Here is a 17,184-nt window from a genome sequence, read left to right as displayed (position 1 = left end):
GAAGTTCTCTGAAGCGCCGAGTCTGGTTCCGAAAGGCCAACATGTAGCTGTATACATCCTGGGGAGGTTTCCTGGGAGATTGCTCCCAGCCTTCCTTGACCAGACTCAAAGGCCCTCTTACCGGGTGACCATACAAAAGTTCAAAGGGGCTGAACCCTAGAGACTTCTGCGGTACCTCACGGTAAGCAAATAACAGGCATGGCAAGAGGACGTCCCATTTCCGCCTCATTGGTTCTTCAAGACCCATGATCATGCCTTTAAGGGTCCGATGGAATCTCTCAACCAGCCCATTTCCTTGAGGGTGGTAAGGAGTGGTGAACTTGTAGGTTACCCCACACTCCTTCCACAGAGACTTCATATAGTTCGAAATGAAGTTGGTTGCCCGGTCTGACACCACCTCTCTGGGGAACCCCATCCGGGAGAAAACGCCCATCAGTGCCCGTCCCACCACGGGGGCCGTCACTGTTCGGGGAGGGATGGCTTCCGGGTACCGTGTGGCATGGTCCAACAAGACCAGGATGAAACTGTTGCCTAGGGCTGTCTTGGGGTCCAGGGGCCCAACAACATCAATACCCACCCGGTCAAAGGGGGTACTGACCACCGGAAAAGGTTGGAGGGGAGCCTTCTGCTTCCTTCCGCTTTTCCCACTTGCCTGGCAAGTGTGACAAGTCTTGCAATGGATGTCTACATCCCTTCGCATCTGCGGCCAATAAAAATGGGTGACAAGCCTGTCATAGGTCTTGTCCTGCCCCAGATGTCCAGCTAACGGAACGCCATGAGCCAAACCCAGTAGGAAGGCTCTGATACGCTGGGGTACCACCAGCACACGGGCTGACCCAGGCTCAGCAGCCTTAGGCTCGCTATACAGGAGGTCATTCTCCCAGTAAACAAAATGTGACCCTGACTGATCACCTGAGGTTTGGGCTGAGGCCTGCTGCCTCATACCCACAAGAGAAGAGCACACCTTCTGTTCGGCACAGAATTCCTCCCTGGAGGGACCACCATCCTGCTGCCAGTGGGTCAGGTCGGGCAGGTCTCCCAGTTCGGCAATTTGTTCCCCTGTGGACTCCAGGGCATCCCCCTCGGGGTCTACCTCCTCCTGGACCACGGGAACTACGGGGGCCGGTTTCCCGCGCCTCCTGCCTCTTCTCTTCACAGCTGGGTCCTGGGCCGTACTTTCAGGCTCCGAGACCCCATCAACACCCTTACTCGCTGTCATCGATCGAGTGGTTGCACACACCCACTCTGGCACGCCCAACATTTTCAAGTGCGTCTCCCTCTCCACCTTAGCCCAAGGGGAGTCTTCCAAATCATTGCCCAGGAGACAATCAACAGGCATGGCGGGCCTCACAGCAACTTGAAGAGTACCTGAAACTCCCCCCCATTCAAAGGAAACCTGAGCTACCTCACACTCTTTCTGGGAGTTGTCGGCAGCTATCACAGGGTAGAATGTGTGGGGAACCACCTGCTCTCTGGACACCAAGTGACACTTGACAGCTGTCACACTCGCTCCGGTGTCTCTGAGAGCTTCCACTCTATGGCCATTAATGGTCACCCACTGCCTATATTTACTAATGTTACTAGGCAGAGGGGGTGGAGGGACCATTTCCATGTCTCCTAGCGAGACCAGGGACATTTCTGCGGGACCCCTCCCACCAGGGACAACCATCTCCTCCCCTCCCAGGGCTACACTCGCCAACTGACGGGGGGTGCACGCGGCGGTGCATTCGAATCCTTTTTGGGACACTGGGGGTCATAAAACCGGTGTCCCACCTGCCCACATCCGTAGCAGGTTAGGGGGCCCCTATGAACAGGTTTACCCGTCGGGCCCCTGGCTTCTTCTCAGGGGGAGGCTGGGAACCTTTCCCTTGGTTCCCTTGGGGATTGCTTTGGGGCCCTTTCTGAGACTCCTTCTGTTTACCCTTGTCCCCCCCACTCTTCTGCTGGGGACCCTGCCCACCTTTGGCTGAGTCTCCCACTGGACCCTTGTGGACCCTGGTACTGACCCAGCGGTCCGCCTCCTCAGCAAGTTTTCCAGAGTTAGATATCTTGCTATCAATCAGGTGCTGGCCCAGCTCTGGAAAACAGTTATTAGACAAATGCTCCCAAGCAAACAAATCATAAAAAGCTTCATAACTTTCCACTTTGCTGCCCTTCACCCAACCATCCATGGCTCTGCAAAAATAAGACACATATTCAACCCACGTCGTACCAGGCAACTTCTTACATTCTCTAAAAGCTTGTCTGTACTTCTCGGGGGTTAGGCCATACCGCAACATTAAAGCATTTTTCATATGAGTATACGACATCCTATCCTCAACAGGCATGTCTAACAGGGTATCTCTCCCCTCATTCACAAAGCGACCCCACAACCCCGCTCCCCAATTCTTCTCAAGGACCTGGTGGGCCAACAATGCAAACTCATATGCTTTAAACCACTGACCAATATCTTTGTTCCTATGATAATCTTTTATCACATCTTTGGGAAAGTAAAACTTACTTTCTGCAGGGCGAGATGGGATGCTGCCACCAGAGGGATTCAATTCTAAATTTTTAGCTTGGATATCCAGCTCCCTCAACCTGGTTTCACGCTCCAAAGCTAACTTCTCTCTTTCAAACTCTAACTTTTTGATCTCCAAATCAGCTTCTCTTCTACCTCTTGCATTTTCTAACTCCAACTGCCCATTTATCTTTAGCCTTGCCATTTCCATGTTGTATGCACGCTCCTTCGCTCTTTCTTCACGTTCTTCAGGGGAAAGACCTTTGGAGGAAACACTGCTTCCGGGAGAGGACTCAGGCCCATTCACTGGCGCCTCCTCATCCCCTTCCACTGGCGGTACCACCACCGGATCAGTGGGATCTCTGGACTCCAACCAGGCCTCCAAAGCTTTGCGAAAATCCTCTTTCCTTTCGAGGCCTGTTGTAGGAACTTTAAGCTGCTCGCAAAAGTGTTGCAGCTGCTTTTTCCTGTATTTCTTCATTTTCTTCCTATCGAACTCCTCCACAACAACAACAACAGGGGTAGTGACTCCGTTGTCACTCATGGTCAAAACTGGCAGTGTTCAAAAAAATCAAGCTTCAGAAAAGCGGAGAACCAAAAATAGGATCCTTCCAAATTGGATTGTGACTGTGCTATGGTCTGCTTTCACTATGTAGCGCACACTAATCACTGCACATGGGTCATAAATGCAAAGTTCAAATCCTCACCGCTGACCCACCAATGTTAGAACCGGCTGTCTCTAGTTGGCAGAGGTATGCACTTCTGACAAATGGGGACACACCGGGCCCGATTCACAGAATGAACTTAAGACTCAATCCTAAACTTACTACTATTTTGGTATTCACAGAATGCACTTACTACTTTTGGTATTCACAGAATGCACTTACTACTTTTGGCATTCACAGAATGAACTTACTACTTTTGGTATTCACAGAAGTTAAAATTTTGTCTTAAGTTTGTCTTAAGACAAACTTAAGACAGACTTAAGACAAACTTAAGACAGACTTAAGACAGACTTAAGACCAAATCCTAACTTGTGTGAATACCAAAAGTAGTAAGTTCATTCTGTGAATACCAAAAGTAGTAAGTGTATTCTGTGAATGCCAAAAGTAGTAGGTGCATTCTGTGAATACCAAATAGTAGTAAGTTTAGGATTTAGTCTTAAGTTAATTCTGTGAATCGGGCCCTCCTTTTCTAGTCAGGGCAAGGGGATCACACACTTAGATAACCCCTGCTCACCCCCTTGGTAGCTTGGCAGAGCAGACAGGCTTATCTCAGAGGCTGTGGACCCGATTCACAGAATGAACTTAAGACTCAATCCTAAACTTACTACTGTTTTGGTATTCACAGATTGCACTTACTACTTTTGGTATTCACAGAATGAACTTACTACTTTTGGCATTCACAGAATGCACTTACTACTTTTGGTATTCACAGAATGAACTTACTCATTTCGGTATTCACAGAAGTTAGGACTCCTAACTTTAGGACTCCTAAATGCCTTCTGTGATTACCGAAAGTCCTAAAATTACGCTTTTTCTCAATTTAGTAGTAGTAAAGTTAGAACTACTAACTTTAGGATGCCTAAATGCCTTCTGTGAATACCGAAAATCCTAAAATTAGGATTTTTCTCAATTTAGTAGTAGTAAAGTTACGACTACTAACTTTAGGACGCCTAAATGCCTTCTGTAAATACCAAAAGTCCTAAAACTAGGATTTTTCTCAATTTAGTAGTAGTAAAGTTAGTAGTCCTAACTTTACTACTACTAAATTGAGAAAAATCCTAATTTTAAGACTTTCGGTATTCACAGAAGGCATTTAGGAGTCCTAAAGTTAGGAGTCCTAACTTCTGTGAATACCGAAATGAGTAAGTTCATTCTGTGAATACCAAAAGTAGTAAGTTCATTCTGTGAATACCAAAAGTAGTAAGTGCAATCTGTGAATACCAAAACAGTAGTAAGTTTAGGATTGAGTCTTAAGTTCATTCTGTGAATCGGGCCCATTGTGTTAAGCATTTATGACCACATACAGTAATAAAGTGAATACACTACAAATGGACACGACACAGTAGTATTATAAAAATAAGTATTTTTATATAAGGCTTAGCACAAGACCAAATAACGACAAAAATGTACACAATCTTAATAAATACTCTGGGAAGGGAAAAATAGTTCAAAGGTCTTTCGTATCAAAGCAAATCTTCTTCTTGGAAACACAGTTCTTAGCAACAGGGTAACCCACACAGGGGCTACACGACGTCGAGGCAAAGTTAATCCAAAGGTTCGGCTTCGACCGCGAGGAGCGCTACGTCGAGCCCGGAGTCACACAGACTCCCAACAACACAGTACCTTGGAAAAGGAAGCACACGATGATCAGCGGTGTCGAGCAATCCGGCGTCACGTCTTCGGTGTCGATCAGGCCTCAGCAGGCGTCGTCGTCGGTGATGCTGTTGCAAAAGAGTGAGCAGCGCTCACGGCGTCGAGAGGGCACGAGGGCGATGCGATCAGCAGCGGTGCAGACACGAGTTCCCTTGGAGCTGGAGCCGAACTCGCTACTCACTGGCATTGCTGCTGGCGTCGATCAGGCCCGGCGGCCGGCGGCGAGGAAGCGGGACACGGGAGCCGTTACTCACTATGTCGAGCTGGATTCGGCGACGTCCGTCGGTGTCGAGGTTGACGGCTCTTTCAGAGGTGCTGGATTCACAGGTTCCAGAAAATAGCACTTTAAGCAGATGAAGTCCTTTAGCCCTGTGACTTCAGCAGGAGACTGGCCCTCTTCCAGTTCTTGGAGATTTTCTTAGCAAGCGTGAGAGTACACACACAGTTCCTCTCTCCTGGTTCCTTGCCAAAAATAAAGAAGCAATGCAGGATTCCCCCCAGCAAACAGCACACTGGCAGAAGGGGTAGGCAAGTCCTTGGATCAGCAGGCTTCTTTTCCTTGGTTTCAGGTTTCCTTGTCAGAAGTGATCTGATTTCTTGGTTCAGGGGTCCTTCTCTTATACCCCTTTTCGGCTTTGATCCCTTTGTCCATGCAGGGGAATTTCCCAACATCCTGGGTCTGTTGTGGGTGGAGCCAGGCAGTAGCACCTGGCATATTCATTGCGCAGGGCTGGGTTCTCAGACGCCCAGCAGGAGGTGGAGCCAGCATTGATACTGGCAGGAGCAGAGCTATCGGCCTCCTGGCAGGAGGTGGGGCTAGGATCGTCCATGGCAGGCACAGAGCCATCAGCCGCTTGGCAGGAGGTGGAGCCAGCATTGTTTCAGGCAGGGCAGGCTATCAGCAACTACTCTCCCCCTACTCTCAACGCAAATGTCCCACTCATCCCACACTGACTCATCCAGACCTGTGGAGCCACCCAGCTCCTGTCACACACACGCAAGACCAGCAGAAACCAGATATGGTTGGACAAGAAAATAGACACTTCCTAAAAGTGCTTTTTTCAAACCCAGAGTCCAAAAACCATCCACACCACTGGATGTGTAATTAAACCCCGAGCTCAGGGATACCAAACTCGACATTACACCATGTTCCCCAGCCAGCTAGGATCATAGCTTTAATAATCCCGGCGGCCCATTCTAACTAATGGAGAGCAGGCTACCTTGCAATAGTGAAGAATGAATATGGCTGTAATTCACTATTAGGACATGCCAACTTGGTCAGGCGTGTCCTACCTTATACTTACAATGCACTCTGCCCGTGGGCCTACCATAGGGGTGACTAACATGAAGTCAAGGGAAGGTTTGAGGGGCTGGCAAGTAGGTATACTTGCACAGCCGGCATGACAGTACCAGACTGTACGTGGGTCTCGCAATGACCGACCCGTAGACATTCTTTTACGAGGCCGCTCCTGTGGGTGGCACAACACGTGCTGCAAGCCCACGAGCGGCATTTGTATTTACAAGCCCCGGCACTCCTGGTGCACTAGACGAGGGACTGACAGTAAACCAAATAAGCCAAACATGGATACAATAGATACATCAATTTAACATAGGGAGTACTTGTGCTGTGGCACTGATCAGCAGTGGCACAGCGCCCAAAGCATATACCAGCAAAACATTGGAAAACAGTGGAGGCAAACAGAAAAAATGGAGGAGAGACTCAAGCCAATGATGTCAGGTCTAACACCAAGCAATCAGTAATCTTTTATCAAGGCCTTACTGACGAACTGAAGGATGTCCTTGCACAGATTGAACCACAACCCCGCACTAGTGCAGCCCTTATTGATCTAGAAAAACAATAGAATTCACTTTGATGTACTAATTTTCCACAACCAGTATGGTACTGGCCTTAACCGCTAAAGTGTATTTTCATGGGCATATAGACCGTACAACACTCACTTCATACACCCAATGGCCTGTAGACCCTTTTACTAGAAGTGACACCTCAAAAGCACTTACAATCTAACAGGGGTAATTATGCAGCCAAAGTGAAAAATATTTTCATTATTGTATTTCTATATTAGTAAAAAAAGAGAGATTAACAGCCTGTGCACATACTCTTGTGCTTCTGATTTTTAAAACATATTATTGAAGATATTCTAATATATCAAAAGCAAATTGCATCAAAGTTGGCACACTACAAACAATCTATTAATATACACTATTCAATCAAGTATACAGAATGCATATGTTAAAATGATTTGATAATACAAATATTAAAAATGTGTTGACGCGTTTCGGTGGATCCTGCTGTGCGCACCACTTTCTTCGGGACAATTAAAAACAATCTGTTGAAATAAATAAAAAAATACAATATCATCACTATTTGCTCTATGAGCTGCATTTTGTAAAAATAACATGTTAACAACTCTCCATTTTTAACATTCTTCTGTGTTGGCACACATTTGAATACTCTAATTCTTTTACTCTTCTTGGCTGGCTTACATATCAATACCTGTGCTATTTTTTTGTGGATACTGCTTTCAGTATAAAGTTCCTTTCACTGTGTGCACATCTCCTCCATAACACTTTGGTGTTCACATACTTTCACCCTCCCTATATGTTTTCTCCTTATATTCTAACCACACATTCTACCTTCATACTTCCACACTTTCTAGTTTAGCAAGGTCTTTTCTAGTCACACACCTTAACTAGATGAGCAATGCTCCCTCCTCATTATTCAATTTCGTCATGTGGGCAGCTCACATCCGCTGTTCACTTAAGCACATTTAGGGGCCGATTAGGATGGAGGATTTTCCGCCTCCTCCGGGCCGGCGGAAGCCACCTCCGGCCCGGAGGAGGCGGAAAATCCTCTGCGGACTCACCAAAGACCCACCGCCGCATTACGATGGCTGGTGGGTCTTGGTTTCTGTCCGCTGCTTTTCCGCCGCGGTCGGATTACAACCGCGGTGGAAAAGCTCTCATTTGGCTGGCAGTGTCTATCAGACACCGCCAGCCAAATTAGGAAGCATTAGTAAACATGCTTTTCCGCGGCGGTTTTTCCGCCGTGGAAAAGCATGTGTACTTTTGATTTTGGGGGCCCGTTGCGGGCCCCCAGGGTGTTGGCGGGTGGGCGGTGCACATGGGGGGTACCTATGGTACCCCCCAGCATTTACATGCACAATGCGGCAGGCACCGCGCGGTGCCTGCCGCTTTGTGCATGTAAATGTAAAACATGCACTTTTAACATTGCGGCGGGTGCTGCTTGAAGCAGCACCCGCCGCAATGTTAAATATCCAGGATGTGACCGCCAGGGTGGCGGTCACATCCTAATCGCACATGAGGGAACGCCGCAGCCCCTGCGGACATTCCCTCATACTCTGGGGTCGCGGACGGACTCAAGTCCGTCCGCGATCCTAATCGACCCCTTAGTGTTGGGAGAAAAAAGGCCTACGTCACTTTTTTCACTGTCATATGGTTCAGCAGGGTTGTCCTAATTTAAGATACTTACTCTCACAAGGAGAGATGTCTCATCAACTGCTTTAACTGTATGTTACTTCACAGTGTCTAATCATTAACACGGAGTAATAAATTATTCTCGGGTACTCGCAGGTGTCTGCAGTCACTATGTCAAAAGGAAAAAGTCACACTTAATAAAATAACTTTGGTCGGACCCTCTATGTATATGACCTCAACCATCCTTATGTGCAAGAATGGTGACTCACCAGTGTTTTCAGCATAGGCAACTACTCAATACGAATCTGTCCTAGATGCTGATCGCTCCTCTCCCACTGTACTCAGATTTAGTCAATTATCACCACGTTACAGGGTTCTGCAAAACAACAGGATATGTCTTACTTCCTTTTTTTTTTTTGTTTTTTTTTTTTTGGTCCTCATCTCACCTTACAAGCTTCTGCGGGTCTTATGAAGCCGCCTTCGTTACTGGTCGCCCCTACGGCTTACCGCACTCGCTTGGGTCATCCGACCAGTCCCATTGTTTTGTATGGGACCCTGGTGTAATCATAAGACCAATGATGTTACAGTAATCTTAAGTCCTTGCCCCAGCTCACCAAGGAGTGCCAAATATTCGAGATTTTATCTTCCACTCCATCGTACTCTAGTCGCGCCATAGCGAATGCAGCTTTAAGCCAATCCTCCCTTTGCGGGGGTAGGGCATCCTTCCACCTCTTACACACTTCCCTTCTTGCCAGCAGTATCAAGTTCAATAATAGGCCCCTATCTTTCCGCGAGAGATTCTGGCTGAGGTGACCATCATCTCCAAAAAATACCAGTTGTATATTGATCTCAATGTTGGTATTAAATATGCCCAGTAAATTGTCACCTACCTCAGCCCAGAATCTTGTGAGTGCTGGGCACTCATAAAAAATATGTAAGTCATTTGCTAAGGGTACTGCGCATCTAGGGCATTTAGGGACGGGAAAAAGAGCAAACTTTGCAATTTTTGCCGGGGTGTGATAGAGTCTATTAATAACAAAAAAATGATTTTTCGATAGGCAGGCAGGTTTAACTGATCTGTACAGGGTCTTCAGTGAGGATTCATATAAAAAGTCTGCTGGTGGCCCGAGTGGGGATCCCGTCCACACTGCTACGGAGGCGGGAGTCTTATGGTCTTCGGCATCCAGCAGACTGTTATACCAAATAGATATTTCCTTATTCAGTGGGCGTGTCTCTTGCAGCAAGTCTTCAATCTCCCAGTTTCCGCTTATCTCCCGCTTTTCCGCCACATACCATGATGTTAACTGTATGTATTTAAATCTTGAGAACCCGATGCCAATCTTAGCCCTCAGGTAATCCCAGGGGAGTATCCCCCCACTGTGCAACAGTTCAGACCAGATTTTGACGCCGGCCCTCTTTATCGGCAGTGCCAAGCCATCCTGCAAACAACCCGGGGTCCCCGGGCCATCCCATATAGGGGCATAATCAGAATAGTATCCAATGCCCCATCTATGCCTGAGCCTACACCAAGTCTCCAGAGCTGTCCTTATAACCTTCAGACGAACCCTCTTGAAGAACCTAGGTGATCCAAATTTATACAGAAATGCTTCTCCACTGCCTCCCCCTTCTACCCGCACCATTTCACCTAATAGCCTCCCCCAAGCTGATTCCCCTGGCTTAACTAACATCATCCGTATGCTTTTAAACTGGAACGCTTCTGCATATAGTCTTACGTCTGGAAGCGCCAGCCCTCCTTTTTTTAATCTGCGTCTAAGTTTTTTCCACGCTAGTCGAACCCCTTTATTGCCCCAAATGAAACTGTTGATCTTACTCTGTACTTTACTCAGACTTTTATTTGAAAATGTCAAAGGAATTGAAGAAAAGAGGTATGACAGTTTAGGAAGAATGACCATCTTTACTAAGTTGGTTTTTCCATATATAGTCAGAGGTAGATTTCTCCATCTACTGAATAAGCTATCAATTTCCTTTACCACCCTCTTTAGATTTAACTCAGGGATCTTTTCAATTTCCTTCACTACATAGATCCCCAAGTATCTCATCTCTTCACTTTCTGTCCCTGTCCACTCCAAATTCCAGCACATCACCTCCGTCTTGGTTCTATTTACAAGAAACCCAGAAATTGCTCCAAACTCGCGCATACGTTCTTCCACCCTTATAATAGCTGTATCCGGGTCGCTTGTATACAGAACCAGATCGTCAGCGTACAGAGCTATTTTTGAGCTATAATGTTCTGATCTGAATGGATAGATTGACTCATCCAATCTAATCATCTGTGCCAGTGGCTCCATATATAAATTAAACAAAAGGGGTGAGATCGGACACCCTTGCCTCGTTCCTCTCTGAATTTTAAAACTCGCGGTGAGGAACCCGTTCAAAAATATTCGGGCAGAGGCACCCTGATAACAATTCTGCAGGGTCTGAATAAAAATAGGACCAAAACCCATAGCCCTCAGAACCTCCCATAGGTATGCCCAGCAAACTCTATCGAACGCCTTGGCCGCATCGACAGCGATAACGGCCAAGGGTTCTTTCTTCTTGATAGCCAGGTCGATGTTGCCTATAAGAAGCTGTGCTTGTTCCTGTATATGTCTACCTGCGACAAACCCTTTCTGATCTGGATGTATTAACCCAGGTATCAGTTTGGCCAATCTCCCTGCTAAAATGCCCATAAAGATCTTATAGTCGGCGTTCAGCAGGGAGATTGGGCGGTACGAGTCTGCCTTTTTTGGGTCCTTACCCGGTTTCAATATCAGAACTAGTATTGCTTCTTTCCAGGTATTAGGGACCTTTCCATCCAAACCATAAATTGAGTTAAAGGTATTTTCCAAGGGTTTGAGGAGCTCCTCTTTGAGATGTTTATATATTTCACTCGGGAGCGCATCTGATCCTGCAGCCTTTTTATTCTTAGATTTATTTATCTGAGCTATGATCTCCTCTGATGTAAAGGGAGCGTCTAAGTTGTTTTTACTTTCTTCCGTGAGGACTGGAAGTTGTTTGTTTCTGAGAAATGACTGAATCACACATGATCGGGGAGTCAGATCTTCCCTGTACAGATCTGAAAACATGGAGAGAAGACATGTCTGTATGTCTTCGATCTTATTTGAGATTTCCCCGCCGGCGTTTATTTTAAGTTCTTTTATATCATTCCTAGCCCGGTTGGCTCTAGCTTTCCATGCTAATAAAGCACCGGCCCTCTCTCCATACTCATAGTTCTGCATCTTACCAGTCTCCCACTGTGCTCTACATTTAGCTTCTAGTTTCCCTCTATATTCTGATCTTGCCTCTTCTAACTTTCCCAAGATTTGAGTGAGTTGTTCCTGGTCCCCATTGCTAGCTCCATCCCTTTCTCTCTCCAGGCCACCTATCCTCTCTTCGATACCCTTTAATACCCTGGCTTCGATCTTATTCTTATAACAGATGGCTCCATGGAGTTTCCCTCTCAGCCAGGCTTTATAGGCGTCCCAGACAACATCTGGGGTTGTTGAGTCAGAGTTCAACATAAAAAACTCAGAGGTTGAGGCCTGTACAGCGGTAATCACATCAGGGTCCTGCAACTTGGTCCTATTAAGGGTCCACCTTAGTGCCCGTCGCTGAGTTTCCTTGAACTGATACACAATACGTAGAGGTGCATGGTCGGATAGATGACTCGGGAGGACTAAAATCACTTCTATACTAGCTAATGAGCCTCTATCAAGGAAGATATAGTCAATCCTGGAGGAATGACTATACTTTTTGCTAAAAAAAGTAAAGCCCTTCTCATTTCCTTTTATTTCCCTCCATAGATCTACTAGGTCCATATCGTGGATCATGTTAACTAACGCCCTACGTACCTTCACTGCACCTTTATAATGACTTACGTTAGATCTATCTTTAAGGGGGTCAATCAAAACATTAAAATCCCCCCCTATCACGTATGGTGGTGGCTCCAACATCAATATTGATTGCAGTTTATAGATATAATCGGGGTCATCCGAGTTCGGGCCGTAGAAAGAGGCGCAGACCATATCACGATTTTCAAATGCTAATGTAGCAATCAACCATCTACCGGAAGAATCTGACTGTACTTTTTGAATATTGCAGGATGTCCCTTTTTTAATTAATATGGCGACCCCTCTATTTTGGGCTGTTTGTGTTGATGCACCAAAGCTCTTAACCCAAGTAATTTTTGAGAAAGTTGCTATGCTCTCTTCATGGCTCAAGTGTGTCTCCTGTAACAAGCATATTTGTGCAGTTGACAATTCTAAATGTTTAAATATAAGCCTCTGTCGCCGAGGGCATCTTAAGCCATTGACATTCCACGAGATAAATATTGCCCCACTACTCCTTGAGGTCACAGTAGCCATCCTCCTCTTTTCCTGCCCGTGAGTATCGACCCTTTTTTTGAGGCTAGACTTAACACATTACATAGAAGGTTTAGATGAGGTTGAATTTTTTTTTCCTTTTTTCCCACTGCTCCCCCACCACGTGCACCCTCCATACCAACCCCCCCCTCCCCTAACCCCGTGCCCTCTCTGCCCATGAGGAACCCTCCCTGCTAATAGGCAAAAGCCTATTTAGCCATCTTCCCCCTTCATGGAGCAACTATAAGATCACAGGTATTGTTTATAAAAAAAGTCCCTACTTATTACACATTATTTGAATAAAAGACCCAGTTAGTCTATCTAAGTCTTTATCGCTCCCTCCCCCTATTTTCGGTCTCTAATCTTGGCTATGAGGGCATCAGCTTCTTCCCCAGACTTAATCAGGTGCATATGGTTGTTCCACATTACTCTCAACTGTGCCGGAAACTTCAGCTGTGCCTTGGCTCCTAAGCTGTTTAACTCCTCTAGTCTTTTCCCCAACTCCCATTGCCTTGCAGCAGTAATATGCGAGATATCAGATCTTATATAGAAAGTAAAGGGGTTGGAGCTATTGAAGTGGATGGAGCCTACTTTCAATGCAGTGGAGAGAATCTGTTCTTTTATAGAGTATGTCAAAAAGTTAACCAGGATTTTTCTGGGTTTCTACTTTGTAGGATTTCTCTTGAAGGGGTCACGGTGTACTCTCTGTATATCCCGCAACAAGTCCACCTCTGGCATATCTTTCAAAACTGTCCCCCTCAGCAGAGCGATGACAAACCCCTTGATATCTGCCCCCTCCAGAGATTCTGGCACATTCAGGATTCTCAAATTATTCCGACGTGAATAATTTTCCAAACGTTCAATATCTTCCTTAAGTTCTTTATTCTGTGCGTAAAGCTTTGTAACCTCTGCCTCAGTAGTTTATCTTAGGAAGTTCCAGCTCCATTGCTTCCGTCCTAAGAGTAACTTCATCCACCCTCTTAGTCAACTCCTCACATGAAGCCTTTATTGCTGCTTGGTTAGCCTCCGAGACATTAAATCTGTTGGCCATCTCAGCTTGATTCGTTTCAGAAACTTTAAACCTACTTGTGATTTCTTCCTTCATGGCCAATAGAATATCGGCCAGCGAACCTGCATTTGCATCTGGTTTATTTACATGAAGCGCAACACCCATACCTGAACTATCAGTGGGGTCTAGCCGACCTTTTGATACATTTTGCGCACTGTTCAACATATCTGTGCTTCCGGCCGATGTTTGTGTGTCCTTTTGACTTTCCACCTCTAAAGCCGAATATCGATTACTTAGGCCAGCATCGGCGTGTACTATTACCTCTACTGGAGCAGAGCAATTATCAATGCTATCTCCATTAATACCGCCCTGCTTCAGATCCTTTGGGGTATTTATCTCTGAATTTACCTCTGGGGTAGCTGGGATGGACTTAGATAACTGAGCGGGTTGAGTGTCCTTACTGTTCTGTACGGGTTGGGTGCTAGAGGTAGAAGTTGTGGTAGTGGTGCTGGACATTACTTTGTAGTAGGATTTAAGTGAGGGGGTAACTTTTATATTTACCTCTGCCCCTTTACCCCCTTTCTTTTCCCCCCTGCTTTTGATAGTTTTGGGGCTTAAATATTCTTCAGAGGTGTTTAGTTTAGTTTTCCCCTTTCTTGCCCGCTCTTTCACTGCCAAAATAGGGGGTGAGATGCGTGGTGGATAACCAGAGTTTCCTTTGGATGTATTAAACACTGTCCTAGCTCTTAGTGTATATCTATTCTTTCTCTCGGGAGAATGATTTTCCTCAGTGCTACTGGCCCTTCCTAAGCACTCTTTGGCGTTTTTGCCCTTGTCACAGCCTCCCTCTACATCCATGCACCTTGTCAAAACACTCGTGTTGATAAAAATGATAGGGAAGATGGTAATTTATTTCTTGGTTTGGTACTTGGTGGGTGCTGGCCCAGATATCGCCCTTGCTGCCTTTTCTCACCCCCTCTCCCGCTACCTCCATCTCCACGTCTTTCAGAGCACTGCACACACTGCCACTTGCGGTTCTCTGATCAGATCTCCTCGCAGCCTCCGCTCCGCAGACTCTCCTGCTGGCTCCACCACCGCTGACCCGGAACGCCAGCAGTGCAGAGTCTCGCCTCCTCCTCAGTCTGGCTGCCTCCTCCCACATCCAATGTCGACTCCCTGATGCATTGTCACCGCTCCCAGGTGATTTGCAGCCGCTCCCCCTGCAGCGCCGGTTCTCAACCACAGCCTTGCATCAGTTATTAAGCCTTTTTCATACCAACCGTTCAGTTTGGTTTCGAGTTCATGTTTCATCATTTCCGTTGGATTTTTGGTTAGTGCGATGTAATTTTTCACATTTTTTAATTGTCTCATAGCTTCCTCTACATAAAGTTCTTTGTCCATAACTACAATATTTCCGCCCTTATCCGCGGGTTTTATTTCGATTTGGGCGTTGTTTTTGAGGCTTAGTTTCGCCTGGCGTTCACCTTTAGTTAGATTTTCTTTTCTTTTTTTGTTGTAGTTTTTGGGCATTTCTTCAATTTCATTTGTTACGAGTTCATAAAAAGTGTCAATTTTGTTGCCTGGGTAGAGAATCGGACAAAATTTGGATTTCGGTTTGAAATCTGTTCGTTGCCGTTCGTTAGATGTAATGTTCATTTCATCCAATACCTGGGTGTCTGGAATTTCAGTTTGTTCCATTTCATTCGCCAGATCATAGGCGACTCTTATTTGAGGAACTTCCAAGGTACGGTATATTGAATTCATATTTGATGATGCGTTGTCTTCTGGCGTTTTGGTCTTGTTTGTAGGTTTCTTAGCAAAGAATTTCTTTAATTTAAGTTTTCTGGTATATTTGTAGAGGTCTATTTTGGTTTCAGTTGTGTCATGATGTGTTTCCGGGCAGAAAGACAGCCCCTTGTTTAGCAATTTCATTTCCATGGGTGTTAAACTGTATTTGGATAGATTTATTACTAAATTGGGGGTTGATGTAGGATGTTGTCCTATTTCCTCTTGGTCGTGCGGGCTCTTAGGTTGTATCTGCTTCCCTGTGTGCTTGCTGCGTCTTGTTTTGCGCTTGGGTTTCCTGGGGCTTGGGCTCCTCTTCCTCTCGATCGGTTGCGATACTGTCCACGGCCTCTGCTTTTGCTTTGCGGTGTTTGTTGCACATGGTATAGCAACTGCATCTTGTCTAAAAAAGACATTCTACGGAGACCAGGGCGTCTCTGTTCGCCCTCACTGAAATCAGATTCATATCCGCTTGTTTGTTCACCAGGTGTCAATGTTCCTGTTACCCATTGTTGCTTGTAAATGTCGTATTTTTTTGCAAAGGTTAAAATGGTGCCATATTTGTAGTCATCTTGATCCCTATAAAATTTTCGTTGTTTGCGGTTCTGTACATCCTCTTCATGGTTATCTAGGTTTTTTTCCATTTCACTTCTTAATTTCTTTGTTGTGGGCAGCTGCACACATTGGGGACGTAGGGCACTCAGCCGGTTAATGTTAAAAGGACCTCAGTCCTTATAGTTACGCATTGCGATCAACCCTCAGGTAAACAGAGAGTTGATCATACACGCACGTGTAATCACGAGCGTCAGCAAAGCGATATTGTCCTTGGTAAATGCGGACACGCTTTCCACATGCAGTAACATAAATCAGCGCCCCAATGTTGCAAAAACCCACAACCCCGAAAGGTATAATTGCATTGGCAATAACATTAATTTAAACTACATGTCCCAGCATGCCCTAGTTAACCAGAGGGTGTGCCCATAGGCTGAATGTATTGAAATAATGAAGGGACTAATCACCTTAGCTACCGTGAACAGGAACTACGGTTCGAAACGCGTAGGGGTGTTTGTCACGTTTGAAATAAAGAAAACTGCATAATCATCAAGGTGTGTGCAGCGATTCCTTGGTATTATATATATATATATATATATATATATATATATATATATATATATATATATATATATATATATATATATATATATATATATATTAATATATATACTACAAAGCCCACAACGCCGCTGGGAGGGAACACGCCCAGTGGGCGGGGCATGTTCTAATAAGTGCTTACTGTGAAAAGCCTCTTGCAAACTGAAAAACCATGGCCACTGAAGAAGAGAGCTCCGCTCTTGAAACGCGTCTGGCATGGCACACATCCCCGTGCTGAAAACGATGTTTGTAACCTGCAGGCAAGCTGACGAAATTAAAGAAGGTTTATCAGGCTCGTGGTGTGGCGTGTATCTCTGAAGGGGTTTCCTGCATGTGTGATTGATATATATATATATATATATATATATATATATATATATATAATATAATATATATATATATATATTTATATATTATATAATATATATATATATATATTATATAATATATACATATATATATACATATATATATTACCTACTGGCGGTCGCCAGTAGGTATATATAGTTAGGATTTTTTCCCTATGGGATTTCTGAAAATTCT

Source organism: Lissotriton vulgaris, chromosome 6 (assembly GCF_964263255.1).
Source record: "Lissotriton vulgaris chromosome 6, aLisVul1.2, whole genome shotgun sequence".
Lineage (NCBI taxonomy): Eukaryota > Metazoa > Chordata > Amphibia > Caudata > Salamandridae > Lissotriton > Lissotriton vulgaris.
This window is presented reverse-complemented; position numbering follows the sequence as displayed.